Below are 6,964 nucleotides of genomic sequence, written 5' to 3'. Positions count from 1 at the left end.
TGAAGTATTTGAACAATTTTAGCCTTTAAACGTTTAGTTAGGCGAAAAAGTACCGAAACTACTCATTTTATCATTGTTACTCGAAAAAAGTCATATTTGTTTTTTATAACTTTGGGAAGTTTTATTAGAGGAAATCAACTTTGGCACCAAATGTGAAGTTTCAAGAATGTGCAACCCAATAAAAAAATGGCAGCATGCGGAATATCTCTCGCAGCTATTTCGTAATTTTAGAAAAAATTTCAAAATCTTAAAATTAAACTGTGAAAATGTTCTTCTTGCCAAAGTGAACGGATCTAGTGTAATAAAACTAGTGTCTCAACAAATTAAAGAAAAAATACATTGAGTAACTATGTGACTATGATTTGAGAAACTAACTAGAATTCCATTTATACAAGTTTTATTGGCAAACTCGAAATTTATTAAATAATTGTTAAATACATGAAGAAAGTAGTATATACATATGTGCATAAGGAATACTGTGCAAAAATTTTCCATGCCCCTATTTAATTACTTTGAAAAAATATGACTACAGGGCGTACATATACGTTACATAAGCAACTACGCGTATATGAGCATGAATGGTTATTTTTACCTTTTTTAGTATTTACATACATCTTTTTAAAATTTTCAAAACTGAAGATTATGCATTTTATAAGATAAGTCTGCCTCCATTTTCGAAAAAAACACGTTTTTATCGAAAAATTTAACAACTCATGAGATTTGCTCATATACATACATACAAAATATCTGTGCATAAAGGAAATGTTAAAAATTGTGTTCTTTGAGGATGTTTACTTTTGCTTCCTATATGTAAATACATATTCTAAACAGTATACACGCTTTTTGAAGTAAAACTTCTTTAGCGGCTAGTAAATTACGAGGCTCGTAAATTTAAGGGCTTTATGAGGTTTACGAGGCTTTTACGAGTTTAAGGGAAGACCTCAAATGTTACTCATACGCCATATACACCTAAGTAGCACGCTCTAATGCTCATATTTCATATAAAAAAATTTTGCGTATTTCCATTCGGCCAGTGATTATTTCTTTATTTATCAATTGTTTTTATTCATTAGTAACTTAATTTCATTTTAACAGAACAGGCTTTAGCACAAATGCAAAAATTTGGCACATAGCCTGTTATTTTTTAAACTTTTCTTCTGTTAAAGTTTGTTTTTTTTTTATTTTTTCATTAAAAAATAAAAACGTATGAGTAGAAAAAAAAATTAACTCGATTTTGGAATCACGGAGAAATTCTACATAGAAAGTGGCATCCATTGAACATTTTTTCCGTAAACCAGTGTAATTATTAACTTTGAGCGAAAAAAATAAAAATCAAGTAAATATAATTTTCTTTGAGCGAAAAAATTTACTTCTAATATAAATTATTATTTTTAATCTTTATCGTTTAAATTTGAAAAATAAAAATCATTGCTAACGTTACCTAGACGGCACGAATCAGGACGTAAGAGTCAAGATTGAGAAAGGTCGCGGAGTTGCATTCGCAGATATTGAATTACATACAACTATTGACCAAAACCCAAATTTTAACAATTTTCTCTTTTACTGCAAATAGCTACAAGTCACTATGTTTAGCTTAACATGAACTTTTTGTGGCTTCTTGGTAATATAACAAATTAAATGACGATAATCATTAATGAGCACACACCAAGATTTTTTTAGATCCTTAGGAATTCACATTACGATACATCAGCATTAAAGCATTAAAGTCATTTGTTATATAAATATGTTAGTACGTATACATACAGATGCTGTGTCACGCTTCAGTGCACCTGCGTTTGCATGTTCACCTATGCATATGTAAGCGGACCCAAGATCCCCTGACAATTTAGCTTTTGCACAATCAAACCAATCCAAAAAAGCACACGCGAATACATACATACATATGTACATATGTGTGTGGTTACACATGCTTCTTTTCCCACTGGTAGCATGCCAGGTTGCCTCTGCGTCTATTCAATCATGACAGCACATTTCATATTTCATTTATAATTTGTGAAAGAAAACATTAATCATGCAAATAATCAAATCTTTGCTTTGCTGTTATTAGAGGCATCCAGCATTATTGTTTGCCATTCAAGTATCGATTCCATTTGTTTCATACATACCTAAATACATATACTACACATTACACGGCGACAATAGAAACAACAACAGCGGTAATAATGACATTGAAAATTTTTGAGTTAAGGGGGATTGTATTAGCGATAAGTAATCTCGGGATTTCGGGATATTTTTCAATGTATCTAGACTCGAGAGTTCAAAACATCGTTATTCACGAAAAGGGAGAATAAACACGGGGTTCACACTTCATGTGTTTGATTTGTTTCAAATTTTTAGGGTTGATGGATAAACAATAAATAATAAACATATATGAAATTTAAGATTGATTAAAACATTTTTAAAAACTTTACAGCACAAAAACAAAAACAAATCGATTTAATAGTTTTCAAAATATCTCGAGGACAGGGCGAGAAAATTAAAAAAAAGCACACGTACACACAGAAATATTTTAAAATTTTTTTTCTTTAAAAATTTTTCACATATAAATTTTTTGATTAAAAAAAGATTAGTTTTAGAAAATATGCCATCTCAAAAAAAAAAATTTACAAAAATCACAATAGTAGCTCTGAGTATTGCGCAATATTCAAGTATAGTATTATGTGGTGCACTGTACACAACAATTTGAGTTATGGATTTTTCTTTACACCAAAGTTGAATAAAATGAGTACATACAAATTTATAAATTTTTTTAATTATTTTTTTATAATTTTTTGAGTATGAGGTTGTGTAGCCCATTAAATTTTAGTATAATAAAGTGCAAGTTTCAAGCGATTGCAAAACTGGATTTAATTTGTATTTAATTTTCTTTGAAAAACGGTTTTACGCATTTAATTTCTTAAGAAAAAGAAGCAAAAACCGTCAACATAAAAAAAGTTAAAAATCAAAGAAATTTTGCAGTAGCTTAAAACTTGTATTATGTTAAATTAAAATTTAATGGGCTAAAAAATATTTGTAAATTTGTAATGTACTCATTTTATTCAACTTTGGTATATTTCCATTGCAACTTTGCAGGTAGGGGGTTTCGCTTCGAAGTACACCGCCTAGGACATTCATGCACTTTGCAGTTAACTGAAATATCACCGTGCCTTGATAACCAAATCACCTTAATTTGGAAGCAGTCGATATAAAAGTCAGGCATTCCCTGAACAGCGAATCCTAAAATCTTGATTTTCGCTTTGCTAGTAGAGTCACCAATAAATATTCCTAGTCGGTATTACGATAGTACGTAGCCAGTCGACTGTCTCCTTTACCGAAGCCATTGGCTTGAAGCACGCTGCAGATATCCGGGAGCCTAAACTTGAAGTTGAAGATGAGTGATAAGAAAACACCTTCTCCTCCCCTTCTGTTCTGTGGACCTCTGTCCCACTCGCTCCTTGGGGGATGAGTGGGTTGTCTCCAAACCATACTTGACAAGGGATGACAGAAATTCGTTTCAAAATAAATAATCTTACCACCCTGTCGGAAAAATCAACCAACATCAACCAACACCAACACAGCGAATAATCCTTTCGGAGCCAGGATGCGCAAAATCAGTTTCCTCATGTATGAAGTCGAAATTTACATACCTAATAGAAGAGTGCGGTGTTAGGCATAGCTGTATGTGCTATGGGGCTATTTCTTTATTGAGTTAGCGACAATTTTGTAATCATAATGCAATTTTACGACATGTGCTATGAACGTCGACCAGTTGCGATAGCGATCCGAAATTTGTCACCAACTTGTTACAGAATAGCCCCACTGAATTGAGAGTGGTCCAGAGCGCACCGTTGCTTCTAACAAGAGCAGTCATTTGCATGCATGGAGGCATCCTTTCACACTTTCTCGGGATACTCGTGATAAGCGACGTCCTGGAAGAGCTGGAAAAGAGAGGATGCCAGGTTATTGCCTACGCAGATGATGTGGCACTCATCGTCAGTGGAAAGTTATTGGACAATCTCTATGATCTTCTGCAAGGGTACCTGAACTTCGTAAATAATTGGTCTTTTAGCTGCGGACTTGCTATAAAACGTGGAAAGACGAAGATAGTACCATTTACCAGAAGGTGTGAAGTGCTTCATGCCTAGCTTCCCTTAATAGGGGGTGTTTCACTTGTTCTTTCTTACAGGGTCAAGTTCATGGCCGTGATCCTGGACAGGAAGTTATCATGGAAGCCAAATGTCGAGTAGTGAGTAAAAAATGCATCGATGGCCCCTTTACTGCTATACAAATGGCAAGGGGAAGAGATGAGGCCTCTCCCCAAAAGTGATATACTGGCTATATGAAATCATAATCAAGAAAATCATGTTATGTGGGGTTATTGTCTGGTGTACTTCTCTGGAATAGAGGGCTAATATACATCTTGAAGGACGGATTGAAGCTTAACGGGAGAGACGGAGGTGGTGTGTACTGTCAGGAGCTCTCTATAGACCATATGTTTAGACTTCCGGACCTCAACCACCACCAACCCACCAACGCACCAACCTCTTGCCAACTAGGAGGTCAAGTGGCTCAGTGACATCAATGGAAATTGCAGGGCTGATAAATTGGATAGGCCAGGAACCCTCGAGGCCATCACTTCGGACAGGGAGGGTGTAGAAGTTCCGTTGGAAGCCTGTGGCCTGCTTCTGGACAGATGGGTTCACAATCTGCTCAGCGAGCTCTGTGCGAAAACCCCGATATGCAATGTTGGAATACGATAAAGTTGCTGACGATAAACAGAAAGTCGTCGAGCATAAGCAATCACTCAAAAGCCTTTGACGGCAAAGATTCGGAAATATCACCTTACGTTTAACAAAGCTTTTTGATGAATAAGCTGATTTCAGCAGCCTTGCGGACAAGGTCATAACTTCCTGACTATCTGTTATGTAAAATTTGCTTATCCATCAAACGATCAGACTCTGTTATGTTACACGTTGTGGAAGAATTTTTGTGTGGAATATTTGCACACTGATTAGACCATATACGAGTATTTTATGTTATAAAAAACACATACATACATACCTTCCCAATGGTGCTTTTTTGAGTATGTTTATGGAACCATTAGTACCATTAGCATAAACGTCCAGCTTATTTATGCTCAATACTGGAAGCTCTTTGTAATTTGAATAAATCATTACCTGATTCCACGCAAAAATAGATGCTCAAGTTTTTATAAAAAAAAATATATATATCACCCCAATTTAAACCGGGATCAATATCATTAACTAGGCGGGTAAGTTAGCAATCGTACTCCTATGTGGTGTAACGTGCGTTGTCACTTGGCTTACGTGATGAATAGCCTAAAAGCGGCGACACAAACACAAACTCGCCAATTTCATCGTTGATGATGACAATAAAGATAAGCGAGTTCATGTCGCTGCCAGCGACGATGCCAATGTTGGCTCCTGGCTTTCAACTCTTGGCTGTTGTCGGAGTAATGTCGTTGGTGTTGGTGTTAGTGTTGGTGTTAGTGTTGGCATTGCATGGTTTTAATGTTGATGTTGGTGTTGGTTTGTACTCGTTTGGGTATTGTTGATGCCTTGATGCCTTGATTGCGTCGATGATGGGAACGTTCAATTTATTGCTTAATATTTGATACTTGACGAAATGCAATAATTCTTGTTGTTGTGGCAAACGTACATAGGTGCGATGTGTGCAGGTAAATTCGAATTTCGTAGGATGTGTCTAGGTACATACATACATAACTGTGTATTTTATACATTTAGATTTACATATGTACTTATCCATATATCTTACCTCTACATATACAGGATATACTAAGTAATGAGCGGTAAATCCCCCAGCAACGTAGAACTGTAAATTCACTTTTAGAAGCCACGCACTTCTGTTGATTTACAGTTTCGATACTAAGCTCGGACAAAATTATAAAATTGGGTGCAAAAATTTCATAAAAATTGCTTAAGGGTTAATATATACATACAAATATGTATCATCTTTGATTACGAAGACCGTGGCAATTCTTACGACCGATATAGAGATAAGCCTTTTTTCAGATAAAATTGCTTGAAAAACTATACCATTTCTGATAAAGTACGAATTCTATTGTCTGGTGGCATTTAAAAGCTACTAATTAAAGAATTTACAAAAATGCAACTAGCCAATCAGCCTTTTCAGAAATTCATTTGGTCTTTTCTGAAATACATTGTGTTTTTCTGAAATACTATTGGACAAGGTGAGGAAGTGCTTTGAGCAGGCGTTCGTCGAGCAAGCAACAAAAGTAGGGTTCCATAAAATCCTAAAACTCGCCAAGAAGGTCTCATGGATTCTTTACATAGTGCCCACCTATTCATCATGAATGGTCGTTTAATACAGCTAGACTATAGTGAAAGATGAACAAGCCAATGGTGTATACAATTTAGTGACCACCGCCAGTTCCAGCTTCGAACTGAAAGTAACCCCCTCTCTAAAAGGACCAAAAGGTCATTAGTTCGAAACCAATTCATTTTCATGCAGGGTAAGCCAATGTAAGATTTATTTGTTTATTGTTGATGGGTGAAGATGGGCTCATTCGTACTTCGGGCAGATAATTAAATTGAATTTATGCAGCAACGCGTCTAGTGTAAAAGTCGCGTGCCATTTTTCACTTTTACTGTCTGAGGTCTGGGTATCTGCCGTACTGTGGAGAAAACCACATCCATACATATATTTGCAATATGAAAATACATACAACTTTACGCAAATTTTCTTTCTTTACGTGTGTAGCTTGCAACATTGATTAAACTGGCAGACGCTACATACGATATTTCATTTTATTTCAAGGCGTTCGCCTTTTAAAGGTCACAGAGGATTTTTGAGTTGCTAAATGAATAAGTATGTATCCCCAGAAATTATTTCAATTATTTATTGGTACTCTTAGCGAGCATGCACATACATATATAAAAATATTCATTGAGCGAGCGTCATT

The sequence above is a fragment of the Rhagoletis pomonella genome, unplaced genomic scaffold (genome assembly GCF_013731165.1).
Source record: "Rhagoletis pomonella isolate Grant_MI unplaced genomic scaffold, Rhpom_1.0 Rhpom_scaffold_00004, whole genome shotgun sequence".
NCBI classification, from domain to species: Eukaryota; Metazoa; Arthropoda; class Insecta; order Diptera; family Tephritidae; genus Rhagoletis; species Rhagoletis pomonella.
Note: the sequence above shows the minus strand (reverse complement) of the source record.